Below are 18,921 nucleotides of genomic sequence, written 5' to 3'. Positions count from 1 at the left end.
TTCTATTTCTAAACCCCCAAACGATTCAAGTCATAGACCCCTGGGAATTATTCACTTAACTAAAATTACCTACTTTTCATTTGACTTGGGCTACCACCTTATTATTTAACACTCAAATTCAAAATATTTCCCTTCAGCTGTGTATAATCATCTGGAGAAAGCATAAAATGAAAATGAAGTAGAGCTTGCCCTTATAATATGTGGGGTTAACTAGCCATGGTTTAAAAGCCACCGCTTTTCAGCTGGACTTAATCATCAAATTCAAGTCATGAGACTGTTTGCTGCTGCTCTACTATGAATTTTACTCTTAAAGTACCTATTTACTCATGTTTGAAATGGTGAGTGCACAATTATCATTTTAATTTTACTGTACACATATTTATTATTACAGTCGTGTTCATTTTATTGTGTGCTGTACTGTTCATATTTGTACATACAGGTACTCCAACACGACCAGGGTGTTTTAGGAAAGGAGAATGATATTGATAGTGGTCTTACAGTACACAGTGGCCAATTGAGCAGAAACCTGTCAACTCCAATACGTATAAGAGTATATTCTGTAGTCCAGCTGAATCTTAATACTTATAAGTATCAAAGGGATTCACCATTCGTGATCAACTGTAAGAACTCCTTGGATCCTTATTTTTCATAACCCATGTTTGCTGATGCCACTAATCCATGACAAAACAAACTAATGAGAGAGCTCGAAATCTGCCAAATTTTTGATGAATGACATCGCTTTTGGGTGGACCGAGTATTGCTTCTTATCCTTCTTTCCCTCAGCCTTCTTTCTTTAGTTGCGATTGATCAGCATTAGTCATATGAAACAGTTAAAAACAGCCTGAATGATGGACCTTGTAATTTATACATTATCTCATGGGTAAAAACTACATCTGGCACTAGCTAATGCCCCTATGTGGGAGGAGGAAAAATGCATAGAGGTGGCAGAGGGGCCATCCATGTAAATGAAAGGGAGAACAAGATAAATGTGGCAAATCTTATTGTAAATGTCATGAATGATTGGGAGAAGAGGCATACCGTTTTATGAAAGAATGGAGAGAGGCTAGTTTAGATGCATGTAGAGTGAGGGAAACACATTTATTATTATTCAGTAACTCTACCTCAAGTAAAGTTGATACTTAATTTTTTTCCATCTTCGTGAATCATACAAGTAATTATATTTTGTTTAATTTTATTAAATGCATGCTGAAAAGGAGGCAGACGTGATATAGGAAGCTTTCTAAAATTCTCTTTAAAAACAGATTTGCTCGATAACACTAGTCAAGAACAAAAAAAAAAAAATATGTCATGGTTCTGAATTGAAATGGTCTCATTCTAGGGTAATTGATGGTACTGAACTCTAATATGGCATCAAGAAGGACGCTTTAGGTCCGGTTCCTGAAAACCAGTACATCGGTGTATCTTGCTCACAAGATGTGACTCATGCATTTGTTTGTTTAGTTTCATCGATTAAATTTGTATTTTTGTTGCAGGTTACATATACTGTTTCCATCTCTCTTCTTGCAGAAAATCTCAGTCACAATGACAGTGGTGAATGATGGAACGCCATAAATGTTTAAACGATCCTGACCATTTTTTTTACATTTGTGGAGCGTTCACCCCGGAAAGCTTCAAGAAACCCATCACGAAGGCTGTTTGAGTGAACTACAAAAGCTACTTCAAATGTCCATTGGGCGACCAAGACAAGAAATGGGCGCCTCATATAGCGTGTACGTCCTGTGTCACATGGAAAACGTAGTTCGGCTTTGCCATTCATTGTACCAATGTTTTGGCGAAAGCCCAAAGACCACAGCAACAACTGTTACTTGTGTCTCAGGAACATCAAATGAGTAACTGTCAAGACACGAGCCACAGTACATTATCCCAATATCGCTTCTGCAATCCGACCAGTGCCACACAGTGCAGAACTACCAGTTCCAAACCCACCTTCTGAACACGAGTTAAGCAGCGCTGATTCCAGTCATAGTCTCATGGATGATGACTGCCAGGACGACTCAGGACACGTGGTCCCAAACCATTCAACCAGGGAGCCCTTCATAATCTCATAAGGGACCTTGATTTGTCTAAAGAAAAGGCAGAACTCCTGGGATCACGACTGAAGCAGCATAACCTGCTGGAAGATGGAGTGCACATCACTATGGCACGTCATCAGCATAGACAACTGTCTGTATTTTTCAAAATGGCAACCAACCTTTGCTGCTGCAATGACACGGTGTCTCTCTTGCAACAACAGCTGGATGATTGGAGGCTGTTTATAGATTCAGGGAAAGACTCTCTGAAAGCAGTCCCCCTACACAACGGGAATTGGCTTCCTTCCGTGCCAATAGCACACACAGAGATGTCTGACAGCTATGAAACTATGAAGATTGTGCTTTCCGCTATCGAGTATGAGAAGCATCAGTGGAAAATATGCGGGGACTTCAAAGTGATTAGTCTACTTCAGAGCGGTTACACAAAGCACATGTGCTTTCTCTGCTTGTGAAATGGTAGTGCTAATGCCGAGCACTGTGTAAGAAAAGAATGGCCGGCAAGACCAAAAGATGCAACCAGAAGGTTCAACTGCCTTCATAAACTTCTGGATAAAGAGAATATATTCTTGCCTCCGCTGCATCTCAAGCTGGGCTTGGAGAAAAATTTCGTAAAGGCCACGGATCAAATGGGTACTGGGTTTCACAACTTGTCTATGAAGCTCGGTGGCGTGGTATCTGAAGCCAAGTTGAAAGCAAGGGTCTTGAATGATCCTCAGATCCGCATGCTGGTTAATTATTGTGACTTCATCAAGGCAATAAACCCGCTGGAGAGAGACACATGGGAACGTCTCACAGAACTACCTTGAAAACCATTGTGCAGACAACTACGAAGAAACTGTGGCAGGCATGTTACAGACTTACCGAGCTCTGGGCTCACCTCGATTCCTTCTCAGATAACCTCGGAGACATCAGTGACGAGCACGGTGAAAGGTTTCATCAAAACATTGCTATAATGAAGAACAGGTATGAAGGCCGACTAAGTCCCAACATGATGAGTGACTATTGCTGGATGGAACAGTGTGAAGAGAGTCAGCTGAACAAGCTAAAAAGCAAAGTGCAGAAGAATTTTGAGAACTTCATCGCTTGCTAATAAAATGTGCATTGGATTTCCTTATTTTTGTACCATAAATCATCACACTATTATCTGTGTGTGCCTCAGTTTATGTTACAAGGTTGAGATGAGTTACAGTATGCAACATTGAATATGTTTTCAGTCTGATATTCAAGAAACCTGGTCCGATAGCACAAAACGAATATCAGATTTGAAACCAGTGCATACAAATTAGTCAGGGACACATATTCACGTATGAGAACCATTTTGGCTGTTGACAGCTGGACATGGCCATAACAGTATCATCCTACCAACAATAACAATGCATGATATTTGGGCAGAAACTCTTTGGATGAAATCCAACGTAGCAGTCGTTACTGAAGGATACTGTATCCCACAGCAACGGTATACTGCAAACAACATCGAGTCCATTATGAAATGACCTGATAGATCGTTGATGGCAACCATCCAACGACTGCATATATTTCTGGTTAGTAAGCATAGAATCACTTGCAAACCAAAAAATGTGTCCCATATTGTAATTGGGGTATGGAATGGAATTGGAAATTTATGTTGAATACTATTAACTCTGCTTCCCCAGAGATTTCACCAACATCCTATACTTTCCTGTTTTTTTTTATGGATATGTTTTAAGAAAATTATTTGGCCTTAAAACTACGAAGAAAGTTTTTAACTCCTTGAATTTGTAGCTCACCTGTGATTAGCCCTTAAAAACAGTGGGAGGGCCATCATAACTTTAAAACAAAACAAACATGGTTCATTTTGAATGCTGTAAAAGGTACTTACCACAGGCAGTGAGGGATGATGTAGAGAGCATCTTGGTGCTCTGCTTCTGTACATCATACTTAGTTACAGTTGATTGAAAAATATCTAAATAAATGTAAATGTAAATGACTGATAAGTGGAAACATTAGCTTTTGAATCTCCTATCCCACCATTCCATGATGTACAGGGTGTCATCACACTGCCCAAGTACTTAAACGTACTCACATTTTCCAATTCCTCACCATCCAACCTCACTGTACATTCACTGACTTCACCTCTCTCAAGACCATCACTTTACTCTTCCCTACATTCACCTTTAGATTCCGTTTCTTACACACCCTCCCAAACTCATCCACCAAGCCTTGCAGCTCCCCTTCATCTTCACTCAACAACACAGTATCATCTGCAAACAACATTACAGGGAGTTTCCAAACACTATCCTCTCTCACCAGGGCCACTCCAAAATCCACTACCCTACATTGTACCTCTTTTATTACCCCATCCATGTACAAATTGAACAACCATGGAGACATGGCGCATCCCTGTTTCAACCCAACCTTCAAAGAGAAAAATTCACTTAGTTCACCATCCACACACACTGCAGCCCTCGCACCATTATACATACTCTTCACAACATTCAACAACTTCCCATCTACTCCATATATTCTTAATACTTTCCACAATCCTTGTCTTTCCACCCTGTCATATGCTTTCTCCAAATCCAGGAAAACCGCATGCAACTTCTTTCCCTTCTCTAGAAACTTTTCCACTAAAAATCTGAGAATGAATATCTGATCTACACAACCTCTTCCCTTCCTGAAGCCTCCCTGTTCTCCAACTAATTCCTTTGTTCTTTCTCTAACTCTGTCAATAAGTATCTTACCATACACTTTTCCTATTATACTAAGAAGACAAATGCCTCTATGATTACCACACACTTCTTTTTCCCCTTTTCCTACTACAATCTCTCCCCCATGCTTCAGCATTTCACCACACACTCCATCAATTCCTGGGTCTTTCCCCAATTTAACTTTCTTTATTGCTTCCACAACTTTTATCCTACTGATTTCTTCCTGTCTTCTCACCTCCCTTTTTCTCCCAGCCACTCCCCAGCCACTTATACTCGCATTACTTCCATCCTGTATGTTCAACAATTCCTAAAGTGTTCTCTCCATCTGCTCACCTTTTCTCCCTTCTCCACTAGTAATCCGGCATTAAAATTTCTTCAGTTGATGTATTTTCTGCCATCACTGGCCTCAGTACTAACAAGGCATATGGGCCTGATGGGGTCCCTCCTGTTGTTCTCAAGAACTGTGCTTCTGTGCTTACACCCTGCCTAGGCAAACTCTTCCGTCTTTGTCTGTCAACTTGTACCTTTCCTTCTTGCTGGAAGTTTGCTCTCATTCAGCCAGTCCCAAAGAAGGGTGACCACTCCCAGCCCTCCAACTATCGTCCAATTGCTTTAACGTCCTGTATTTCAAAAGTTTTCGAGTCAATTCTTAATAGAAAAATTTTAAGGCATCTTTCCTATCACAAACTTCTTTCCGATCGTCAGTATGGGTTCCGTCAGGGACGCTCCACTGGCGATCTTCTCACCTACCTTTCAGACTCCTGGTCATCCTCCTTTCGGGACTTTGGCGAAAGCTTTGCCATTGCACTTGACATCTCAAAGGCTTTCGATCGAGTCTGACATAAATCTTTAATTTCCAAACTGCCCTCCTACGGTTTCTATCCTTCTATCTGTGCCTTCATCGCTAGCTTCCTTTCTGGTCGTTCTATAGCCGCTGTTGTAGACGGCCATCGTTCTTCTCCTAGATCTATCAACAGTGGTGTTCCTCAGGGCTCTGTCTTATCACTAACTCTCTTCCTTTTATTCATCAATGATCTTCTAAGCTGTACATCTAACCCTATCCACTCATACGCTGATGACTCCACCCTTCACCTTTCCATTCGGTTCCCGCAACGCCCATCTCAACAGTTACTTCAACAAACAAGGGATGAGGCTATGGCACACCTGATGTCTGACTTGGCTCGTATCTCTGACTGGGGTAAAAATAATATGGTTGTCTTTAATGCATCTAAGACTCAGTTCTTACACCTTTCAACCCAACAAAATCTTCCACAGGTATACCCACTAATGTTTAATAATATTCAGCTTAATCCTACATCATCCTTGAACATGCTTGGGGTTTCATTTGCTCGGGACTTATCTTGGAAAGATCATATGACATCTCTTGTAAAATCTGCTTCCAAGAGATTGGGTGTGCTAAGCCGACTCCTCTCTTTCTTTACCCCTGCGCAGTTGTTGACTCTATACAGGGGTTTTATCCGCCCCTGTGTGGAGTACAACTCTCATGTGTGGGGAGGCTCCCCTCATACAGTTCTTCTCAATAGGGTGGAGTCAAAGGCTTTTCGTCTCATTAACTCTCCTCCTCTTACTGACTCCCTTCAACCTCTGTCTCTTCACTGCACTGTTGCATCTTTATCTCTTTTCTATCGCTACTTTAATGGTCACTGCTCCTCTGAACTGTCTGCTTGCATTCCTCCACCTCTACGACGGGCGCGTAGCACCCGCCTGGCAGCAGACTCTCATCCTTTTTCTGTCCAACTCTCTAATGCAAGAATTAACCTTTACTCCCAGTCTTTCATTTATGGAACAGGTCAACTCTGGAACTGTCTTCCTCTGTCTGTATTTCCTGCTGTCTATGATCTCCAGTCTTTCAAACGCAGTGTGTCCAGGCATCTCAAAATGATCGGATCTTGAATTTGGCTCTATATTGTATTTTGTTTTTCTCTTGGAGGGGACTGTTATTGCGGGCTCATGGCCTTTGGTTCCTTCTTCCTAGCATAAAAAAAAAAAATCTACCATTTTTATCTTTCACTCCCCTACTAACCTCACTTCCACTCTGTCTTACTCTCTTCACTTCTTTCCAGAACCTTTTCCTACAGTCCCTCCAACTTACACTCAAATTCCTTCCAAATTCCTCATCCACTCTCTTCTTACTCTCTCTTAGTAATCTTTTCACCTCTCTCTTTCTACATATAACTCTCTCTTCCGCCTCTCAACTTCTTCCACGCCCCTATTTCTCATCCATTCATTGTATGCTTTCTCCTTTTGTGCCACAGCCTGTCTCACCTCTTCAGTCCATCACGCTGTTCCTTGCACCCCCCTCCGTCTTCTCTTCCTCCCACACACCACATCACATGCTGCACATATTTCTTCTGTAAATATCCTGCGCACACCCTCCACGTCCCCCATCTGCTCCAATTCATATTTGCCCAATCGTTCCTGCACTTCTCTCTTATACTCTGCCTTCTTCTCATCCTCTTCTAACATTTCCACTCTCCTTGCAACTACTCCTTCCTCTCGCCTTTCCTTTCTTCTATGTCTCCATCTTTCTTGGATCCTGATTCTGGCCACCACCAAGTAGTGATCAGAAAGTCCACTCCCCCAACCTCTATAAGCTCTTGCATCCATTACACATCGTTGCATCCTTTCATCCACACACACATAATCAATCATTGCTTTCCTTTCATTGAGTTCACCACCCAACCTTCTCATCACTCGCCATGTATACCTGTGGATCATTTTATGCCTGAAGAGGGTATTGGCTATCACCAACCCCCTCCCAGCACAAATGTCCACTAACGCACTGCCATTCTCATCTATCTCAGCAGGCACAACCCACTCACCAACTATTCCATCCACCTTCACATTCCCTACTTTACCATTCATATCACCGATCAAAAACACTCTCTCATTCCTTCCAAACTTTTCCATGCACACTTCCACATTTGTCCAGAAGTCTTCTTTCAGTCTGCTAACACGATCTTGCGTTGGCACATACACGCACACAGTCATCCACATTTGTATTCCAACTTTCAATCTAACCTACACAATCCTTGACCCAACTGATCCAAGCTCTCTAATGTTTTTGTTCCATCTTTTACTCACAACTATACACACTTATTCTTTTGCCCTCTCATTCTCACCTATTCCTGCACATATACCCCATCCATACTCCCATTCTCACACACTCTTACCTCTTCATTTAGTTTCAGTTACTCTCGTACATCAACTTTCGCACAATCACGTACGTGAACTATCACTCTCTCTTTCACCTCATCATTTGCACCTCTTACATTCCATGTTGCAATTACCATGTCCTTTGTCCGGTCCTGGGTCGTCACCTTTTGGTCAGTCCTTGTCCGAGGCTACTTGTTTGACTTTTTAGTTAGTTATTTTCTGGGAAGGGGCACTAAACCTCCGCCAAACCTTTTAGTCACCTTGTATGACAAGTAGGGATATATATATATATATATATATATATATATATATATATATATATATATATATATATATATATATATATATACAGTAAAACCTTGATATAACGGACTTCAGTAGACCGGATTTCTCTTTTATCAGATTTGAGGAACTACCATATTAGATTCCTATATATCGGGAAAAGTCTGCCGAAGCCAGAAGCAGTCCGGACTGCGTGACTACTTGTGCTATATTCACCACAATAAGCTAAACAAAAGACATGTTTATCTATGTACAGTACAGTATTATTATATATATTATAGCATTTGATTAATGTAGGGAAGTTATAACACAGTACAGTACATCAATAGTAGTTAAAACAGTTTAAAAACCGTTAACACGATCCAGACTAATGTCTGATATATTAGAAAATGTCTGGTTAGCAGGAGGACTCCGGATGCTTCTTTTATCAGAATTTTGCTATTTTTTGGAATGGCATTGGCCCCAATTAGTCCGTTATAGTGAGGTCATACTGTATATATATAATATATATATATATATATATATATATATATATATATATATATATATATATATATATATATATATATATAATAATAATCAGCAGCAGCTTGTGTATCCACTGCAGAACCGGCCTATCCCGACCAAAGTCGGGACGATACAGCCAATGTATCTCTACCAAGTGGCTTAGGCTGTCTAGTTGAGATAGTTTATAGGGTGAGATGAGTTTGGAAATGTAATTGTGGTCCCGGAGTGGCTTTAGATGTGTGTGAAGTCTGTGAACCAAGTGTAATCGGCCAGCGCAAGCCGAGTGAGTGCAAGCAAACTTTATATTAAGTGATACTGGTTAAACCACAGCATCCATTATGGCTGCCAATGCAGTAGGTGGACGAATGAACACTCCAAAAGTTTATGACCGTGGAAGGGCTCGAACCCTGACTCACCTGTTTACGACACACACACTCTGCCACTGAACCCAAAGAGGCTGGCTATATATATATATATATATATATATATATATATATTATATATACAGATTATATATTATATATATATATATATATATATATATATATATATATATATATATATATATATATATATATATATATATATATATATATATATATATATATATATATATATATATATATATATATGTTGTTACATAGCCTATGATTTCATCATCCATTGTATAATTGTAACGTACAGTATGCTGCATGTATGATGAAGATTCGCCTCGTGGCTTCCATAGTGCGTGTTCTACCTCACTCCCTCCCTCCTCCCTTATAGTAGAGTAAGTCGTTCTTTCTGTTGTTCAGAGCAGGAGTGTCAACTCTTTGTCCCCTATGGCTTCATTTGCGCATCCTTCTTACAAGTTGTATCAAGCTCTGCCGGCCCCTATAGAATGAGCTCCGTCTCTGCATTAATGGCCACTTAGATCTACTCCTCATTTTGTTCACATCTCTGTCCTCTCCTGTACAGTTGTTATTATTGTGAGTGCTCAGGAAGTCTCCAACCATCTAGCACTGTGTAATTTGAGTATAAGTGTTACTGCATTTTTTCTTGTACTGTATATCATAAGGTGTTAATTCGTGGGCCTGGTGAGGTTTTTGGGATTCATGTGTTTTAGGTGTCAGCCAGTAGTAATATTTTGTATCTGTAATAATATATCTTGCATTAACTGAGCATTATCCGGTTTTCTCATTTTATCTGGGCTGACTTAGATAAATTTACTCTTGCTAATTTCGTGTTAATAGAGGCTATTGCAGTTAACCATATATTTAACCTGTTTTTGCCATTACATTATCCTTATGAGTCCTGAATGTTTAGTTGTTAATTTGAGCATTAAACTTTTACTTGTAATTTTACCTAACTCTTTTGTTTTGAACCTGGAACTTTGCGGGACAGTTTTCTCTGTTCCGTAACATAAATTTGGCGACCTCTTATCAGGATATTCAGGATATTATCATAAGGATATTGCTTGATATTTTGTGACTGTGATTTATTCATGATGTCTATTATTACTACTCTTGATGAAGCCAAAGATTTTTTGTCAAATGTGCAAACAGTGTGTGATGTAGAAAACAGAACAAAGAATGAACTTAAGGTTGTTGCTCAGCAATTGGGAATTGCTGTTCGCTCTCATCATTCTAAAGCTAAAATTGTTGACATAATTAATAAAAGCTTGTTAAATGTAACTCCTCCAGATGAGCAAACGCAGATTGAATTAGCTAAGTTACAGCTAGCCCTGCAGCAGGCTCGTATTCAGGAGGCACAGGTACAGGCTCAGGCACAAATTGAACTTGCTAGGATTCTGGGATTCAGGCAGACCATGAGTATCGCATGAAACAAGGTGGAACTGGATCATCTAGCTCTGATGATTTTGATGTGGCTAAAAATGTTAAACTTGTCCCTCCTTTTAATGAATCTGATTTAACAAAGTATTTTCAGTTGTTTGAGAGGGTAGCTACAGGTTTTAATTGGCCCAAAAAGTATTGGCCAGTACTCCTTCAAACTGTTCTCACCGGTAAAGTTCAAGTAAATTATGCATCTTTGCCTCAGGATCAATCTGATAATAATGATGTAGTTAAGAGCTTGATTCTTAAGGCCTATGAGCTTGTTCCTGAAACCTATAGAGTAAAATTTAGGAAAACTTATTGGCAAGATAAGCAATCCCATGTTGAGTATGCAAAAATCAAAGAAGATCTGTTAGAGCAGTGGTTAAATTCTAAGAATGTGGAATCTGATTTTGATAAATTTAAGCAGATGATTTTGCTGGAGGACTTCAAAAGGTGTATTAGTAAAGATGTAAGCCTATATCTTGATGAGAAAAGATAAGATAATTTGTCTGATGCTGCAGTTTTAGCTGATGAATATGTTCTCACTCACAAGAGATATTCTAAAGAAAAAAGGAAAGCTGAGAGTAAGTACGTTGCCTCTAGTGACAGTACAAGTAACAGGAAAGAGAATAAAGATGATGTTTCTCAGGAAGTAAATACGAGCTTCACCTCTAGATTTCAGAAAAGTAAATGTACTTATTGTAGTAAGCTTGGTCATACTATGGAGAAATGTTTCAGGAGACAACATGATGTGAACAAAAAGGAGTCTTTAAATATTCAGTCAATTGGTCTAGTGTCCACCCTTGAGAGTTCCCAGAATTCTTTAACTGAGTTAACTGAACCTGCTTTGAGGGGTAAATTAAATCCTCATGATGAAGCTCCTCTTTTGAGCAGTAACGTGGGTGACACTCTCAAGAGTTCATGTGCTAATTTCCTGTCTGATGGTTTTGTCAGTCCTCTGGACAGTAATTACAGGAAATCAGTTAAAATATATCGTGATACAGGTGCTTGCCAATCCCTTATGCTGACCAGCGTTCTAGGCTCTAATGTTAATTCCTCTGATGAAACTGTAATCTTACAAGGTGTAGGGAATAATTACTTCTCTGTCCCTCTGTGCAGAGTGAATTTAGAGTCTGGTTTTGTTAATGGTTCCGTTATGGTTGGGTTGGTTGAGACACTCCCAATGTCAGGTGTAACTTTCTTACTTGGAAATGATATTGGTGGAAGTCAAGTGTGTCCAGCTCCTCAGTTGTCTAGTGAACCAGTGGCTGCGACCCAGGATTGTGATGTCCCTGATGTGTTCTCTGCATGTGCCATCACTAGGGCTAAGTCTAAAGTTACTGATGATGATGATGTTATCCTAGCTGACACTTTTCTTGCTAATTTGGACCACTCACCACATGAGGCAGTACCCCGTAGTGTTGATAACTTGTTTCGTCAAGAGTTGGTTGAGTTGCAGGTTGCTGACCCTGAGTTGAAAGGTCTAGCTAACTCTGCTTGCAGTGAGGAAGAGTCAGCCGGTGCTTCTACTTGTTATTATATAAAGTCAGGAGTACTTATGAGGAAGTGGAGACCCCCAACAGCATCAGCCGACTGTGAATGAGAGGTTGTACATCAAGTTGTCATCCCTCGTGTTTGTAGGCAGGATATCATTAGAGTGGCTCATGATTCCAGTTTGGCAGGACACCATGGAGTGAGGAAGACTGTGGCACGCATTTTGAAACACTTCTACTGGCCAGGTATCTTCTGAGATGTTTCCTGGTATTGTAAGTCTTGTCACACCTGTCAAGTTGTGGGGAAGTGCAATCAGACCGAAAAGGTTGCACCTCTAGTTCCCATTCCTCCTTTTGAGGCGCCATTCACCCGTGTGTTGGTGGATATTGTGGGCCCTCTTCCTAAGACTTCTTCAGGATTTTCTTATGTGTTGACCCTGATTGATATGGCTACTCGTTATCCTGAAGCCATTCCACTTAGAAATATCTCAGCAAAGAACGTGGTTAAGGAAATGCTAGGGTTCTTCACAAAGTTTGGTCTGCCCAAGGAGGTACAGTCAGACCGTGGAAGTAATTTCATGTCAAATGTTTTCATGCAGTCTCTGAAAGAGTTGGGCATCACCCAGATCACGTCTTCAGCTTACCATCCCCAGACCCGAGGAGCGTTGGAGAGATATCATCAAACACTCAAATCGATGCTCAGGAAATACTGTTTGGAACATCAGAAAGAATGGGATAAAGGTCTTCCATTCGTTGTATTTGCCGCAAGAGAATCTCCAAATGAATCACTGGGCTTCTCACCCTTTGAACTACTGTTTGGCCATGAAGTAAGAGGACCCCTTAAGCTACTCAAGGAATGCTGGCTGTCGGAGGAAGATGATGTCAACCTGCTGGAGTATGTGATGAGTTCAAAGAACGGCTGTCCACTGCTTTACAGTTGGCGAGAGAGAATTTAGGAGCTGCTCAGGAGAAGATGAAGACTTGGTATGATAAGAAGTCCAGGTTACGCCACTTTCAGCCAGGAGATCAGGTTTTGATTCTGCTACCGGTTCATGGGCAACCTCTTCAAGCCAAGTTTAGCGGTCCTTATTTCGTGGAGAAGAAACTCAGTGATGTCAACTATGTCATCGCCACACCAGATCGTAGAAAGAACAAGCAACTTTGTCACATCAACATGCTAAAGTTATATCACAGGCGGGACGAAAATAACCCAGTCTGCACTGTAGCTCTTCCATCCGAGTCTGCAAGTGAAGTTCTCCCATGCAGCATGAGCCTGAGTGATAGTTTGGGGAAGAATCCTGATATCATGAATGATCTCCAGACTAAGCTTTCTCATCTACCTCCCGAGGAAAGGCAGGAGTTTTCGGCACTACTGCAGGAGTACCCGCAAGTGTTCCGTGCCACTCCAGGAAGAACCACTGTGTTGATGCATGATGTCGATGTTGGAGACGCAAAGCCAATTAAATTGCCTCCTTACCGTGTGAACCCAGTGAAAGTTCCTCTCATCTAGAAGGAGCTTGGCTACCTGTTGAACCACAAGATGACTGAGTCCTGTCAGAGTGAGTGGAGTTCTCCTGTCACTCTAGTCCCTAAGCCAGATGGGTCAGACGTGTTAATCAGATAACCAAAACAGACACTTAACCTCTCCCTCACGTGGAAGATTGCATAGACAAGATCGGAAAGGCTAGGTACATAAGTAAATTTGATTTGTTAAAGGGATACTGGCAAGTACCTATGACTGAACATGCTAGGGAGATCTCATGTTTTGTAACACTAGGAAAGACTTTTGCATGTTTTGTAATGCCATATGGTATGAAGAATGCACCAGCCACATTTCAGAAGCTCATGAATGTTGTAACAGAGGGTTTGGCAGGGTGTGTTGTTTATATTGATGATGTATTAATCTTCAGTGACAACTGGAAAGATCACCTATGCCATGTCAGTAAATTTCTTGAGCGTTTGGTTCAGGCTAATCTTGTAGCTAATTTATCAAAGTGTGAGTGAAAGATGAGTTTTGGGCGAGAGTAGAAGCATGTATGGACAAGTTTGAGAGGAGCTAGAGAGTGCTGTTGATTGGAGACATGAATGGCAAAGTTGGGAATGTACGAGTGGATGGAGTGGTTGGTCAGTGGGGTGTGCCAGCTGAAGTAGATGGGAATGGTAGTGCTTTGGTGGACATCTGTGCTGGTAAGGGGTTGGCAATAGCCAACACCTACTTTCGTCATAAGATGACCCACCGATAATCAGAGTAATGAGGAGGATGGATGGTGAACTTGATGAACGAAAGGCAACGATGGACTACGTGTGTGTGGATGAGCGAATGAGAAAACAAGTGTTGGATGCAAGAGTGTGGAGAGGGTGGGGGAATGGAGTCTCGGACCATCACTTAGTGATGGCCAAGGTAGAGCTGCAAAGAAAGTGGTTGAGGAGACGAAGGGGAAGACAGGAGGAAGCAGCTCCTGTGAGAAGAGTGGAGAAATTGCAAGATAGTGAGAAAATGACAGAGTATAAGAGCATAGTGGAAGAAAGATTGGTAAGATATGAGCTAGAGCAGATGGAAGGGGTGGAAGATGTATGTAAGATATTCACGGAAGAGATAAGTGCAGCGTGTGAGGCGGTTTGTGGAGTGAGGAGGAGATGCAAGGGTGTGCAAGGGACATCATGGTGGAATGATGAGGCGAAACGAGCTGTGGAACAAAAGAAGAAGGCATATGGTGAATGGTTGGCGAGTAGAGGTAGGGGAGAAGATGAGAGAGAGAAGAGAGAGGTATATGTGAGCAGGAGAAGGGAGGTTAAGAGACTGGTGAAGGAGAGTAAGAAGAAAGTGGATGAAGAGTTTGGGAGGAATCTGAGTGTGAAATGGAGGGAGAGAAAGAAATTGTTTTGGAAGGAGGTAAAGAAAGTAAGGCAGTGTGAAAGGGGAAATAGTAGGGGAGTGAAAGATAGGAAAAATAGATTGTTCGTGGAGAAGAGAGAGAAATTGAGGAGATGGAAGGAGCACCTTGAGGATTTGTTGAATGTAGAGAGTGAGAGCAGTATAAGTGGTTGGGGAATGGCTGGGAGAAGAAGAGATGAGAGGAGGGAGGAAGAGATCAGTAGGTCGGAAGTAGTGGAAGCGATGAAGAAGATTAAGTTGGGAAAGGTCCCAGGAATTGATGGAGTGTGTGGTGAAATGCTTAGGTATGGGGGTGAGATTGTTGTGGAGTGGATATGGAAGTTGTGTAGATTGGCTTGGGAAGAGGGAAGGGTTCCAGAGGACTGGAAATCAGGTATAATTGTTCCTCTGTACAAAGGAAAAGGGGAGAGAGAAGTATGTGGTAACCATAGGGGTATTTGCCTTCTTAGTGTGACTGGTAAAATACTCATTGATAGGGTTAGGCATATGACAGAGGAGCTAGTTGGAGAAGAACAAGGGGGATTTAGGAAGGGAAAAGGGTGTGTAGATCAGATATTTGTTCTAAAATGTTTAGTGGAGAAGTATCTAGAGAAGGGAAGGAAAGTGTATGCTGCCTTCATGGACTTGGACAAAGCTTATGACAGAATAGATAGGCAAGGTATGTGGAAGGTATTAAGAATATATGGAGTGGAGGGGAAATTGTTGAGTGCTGTGAAGAGTATGTACGAGGGAGCTAGGGCTACGGTGCCAGTGGATGGTGAGCTGAGTGAGTTCTTTGATCTCAATGTGGGACTGAAACAGGGGTGTGTGATGTCTCCATGGCTGTTTAATATATATATGGATGGGGTTGTAAAGGAGGTGCAAGGTAGGGCAGTGGATGTGGGGGTGGCCCTAATGAATGAGGGTGAGATTTGGAAGCTTCCGGTGTTGCTGTTTGCTGATGATACAGTATTGTTGAGTGAAGATGAATGGGAGTTGCAAGGTTTGGTGAATGAATTTGGGACAGTGTGTAGGAGGAGGAAGCTGAAAGTTAATGTAAACAAAAGTAAAGTTATGGTGTTTGAGAGGAATGAAGTCACAGAGTGTGCAGTGAGGTTGGATGGTGAGGATATGGAGAATGTGAGTGTATTCAAGTACTTGGGTAGTGTGAAGAGTAAGGATGGAACTTTGGGGGATGAAGTACGTGAAAGGGTACAGCAGGGAAGAAAGGTTGTTGGTACACTGAAAGCAGCGATGAGAAATAGGGAGGTGAGTATGGAAGTTAAGAAGTCACTGCATGATGGTATTGTGATCCCTACCCTGACGTATGGAAGCAAGGCGTGGACCTTGCAAGAGGGGAACAAGTCAAGAGTGAGAGCAGTGGAAAGGAGTTACTTGAGAGGAGCATGTGGAGTGACGTGGAGGAACAGGTTGACGAATGAAGAAGTGAAGGAACGTTGTGGGGTACATGTGGATGTGGTTGAAAAGATTAGGAGAAATACACTGAGGTGGTTTGGACATGTGGAGAGAAATAAAAATGAAAGACTGACTAAGAGGGTGTATGTAGGTGAGGTGGAGGGAGGGAGAGGAAGGGGTAGACCGAGGATGAGGTGGAGGGATGGAGTTGAGAGGTATATGAGGGAGGGAGGGGTGAGTTGGGGGAGGGTAGTCAAATGGTGAGTGACAGAGTGACTTGGAGGCGTTTTGTCTGCGGCCACCCTTTGTGGGATTAGGGCGTCGGGCTATAGATAGATAGATAGATAGTTTGGTCAAGCTAAAGTTCAGTACCCTGGGTACGTAATTGGTGATGGACACGTTGTACCACCAGGAGCTAAGGTTCAGGTTATAAGTGATCTTCCCAGACCTAAAAGTAGGTAATAGCTACAAAGATTTTTTGGAATGATAGGTTATTACAGAAGATTTGTTCTTAACTTTTCAATTCTTGTATCACCACTTACAGACCTACTGAAAAAGGGAGTTAAATTTGTCTGGACCGATAACTGTGAATCCTCTTTCAGTAAACTTAAAGCTATCCTATTAAGTCAGCCAGTGCTCGCTACTCCAAATTTTGTTAAGCCTTTTAAGATGGCTGTTGATGCAAGTGATACAGGAGCTGGGGTTGTTTTGCTGCAAGAGGATGATCAGGGTATTGAACACCCTGTATCTTATTACAGTAAGAAGTTCACTCCACCTCAAAAGAACTACTCAACTATTGAGAAAGAGCTTTTGGCCTTGATTTTGGGTTTACAGCATTTTTCATTTTATTTGTGTTCTGATTTTGACTCCATAGTCATTTATACCGATCATAACCCACTGATATTCCTTAGTATGTTTAAAGATAAAAATCAGAGATTGACAAGATGGAGTCTACTTCAGGAGTATTTATTAGACATACAACATGTCAAGGGGAAAGAAAATGTTATTGCAGATTGCTTATCTAGACTTTAGACAGATTGTTTTAGAGTAATAAGAAATTTCCTTTGTAAATTTCTTTTTCTTTGTGGGGAGGTGTTACATAGCCTATGATTTCATCATCCTTTGTATAATTCTAACGTACAGTATGCTGCATGTTTGATCACGATTCGCCTCGTGGCTTCCATAGTGTGTGTTCTACCTCACTCCCTCCCTCCTTCCTTATAGTAGAGTAAGTCGTTCTTTCTGTTGTTCAGAGCAGGAGTGTCAACTCTTTGTCCCCTATGGCTTCATTTGCGCGTCCTTCTTACAAGTTGTATCAAGCTCTGCCGGCCCCTATAGAATGAGCTCCGTCTCTGCATTAATGGCCACTTAGATCTACTCCTCATTTTGTTCACATCTCTGTCCTCCCCTGTACAGTTGTTATTATTGTGAGTGCTCAGGAAGTCTCCAGCCATCTAGCAGCTGTGTAATTTGAGTATAAGTGTTATTGCATTTTTTCTTGTACTGTATAGCATAAGGTGTTAATTCGTGGGCCTAGTGAGGTTTTTGGGATTCATGTGTTTTAGGTGTCAGCCAGTAGTAATATTTTGTATCTGTAATAATATATCTTGCATTAACTGAGCATTATCCGGTTTTCTCATTTTATCAGGGCTGACTTAGATAAATTTACTCCTGCTAATTTCGTGTTAATAGAGGCTATTGCAGTTAACCATATATTTAACCTGTTTTTGCCATTACATTATCCTTATGAGTCCTGGATGTTTAGTTGTTAGTTTGAGCATTAAACTTTAACTTGTAATTTTACCTAACTCTTTTGTTTTGAACCTGGAACTTTGCGGGACAGTTTTCTCTGTTCCATAACAATATATATATATATATATATATATATATATATATATATATATATATATATATATATATATATATATATATATATATATATAATGAATAATACGTATATATAATATATATGTATGAATTATATATATATATATATATATATATATATATATATATATATATATATATATATATATATATATATATATATATATATTGCCGTAGATAGACGCCATTATCCAGTGAGGGGTGGTAATTTGACTTTGAGTTATTTGTTTCTCGGGGATGGGCACTAACACTCCTCCAACCCACTTGCTGAGACGTTGGAAACAGGTATGATTTGGATATATTGTTACCACCCAGCGTTGGAAATGGTTTCTAGGCTTACAGGAAACCAATTGGTTTGTCACTCAATGTAATGGCACCTGTAAAGGAAAGAAAAACAATAAGTGACAGGAAAGATTGGAGAAATAGGAAGAGAGGCGGGCAGGAATAGAAAAAGAAAGATAAAGGTTAAGGAAGAAGTAGGCAGCACTACATCAAGTGAGTGGATAATGATCGCAACCACCGACCACAGGAATAGAGAGAGAGAGAGAGAGAGAGAGAGAGACCCTATGGTACTATACAATCATAAAGTGTGCATATTCGTACACTGAAGAATGATGGTTCGCGCCCCTCCAGGGTAATATATTTTGGGAGCATTGTTCTGGCCATGTACTGCTTTGCCGGACATAAGGGGTGCTGTGGTTGAACCAGTGTCGCATACTATAAAGTATGCTT

The sequence above is a fragment of the Coenobita brevimanus genome, chromosome 44, assembly GCF_032717465.1.
Source record: "Coenobita brevimanus isolate Jiangsu-jjx chromosome 44, ASM3271746v2, whole genome shotgun sequence".
Classification (NCBI taxonomy): Eukaryota; Metazoa; Arthropoda; class Malacostraca; order Decapoda; family Coenobitidae; genus Coenobita; species Coenobita brevimanus.
The sequence above is the reverse complement of the archived record's forward strand: the minus strand, read 5'-3'. Positions refer to the sequence as shown.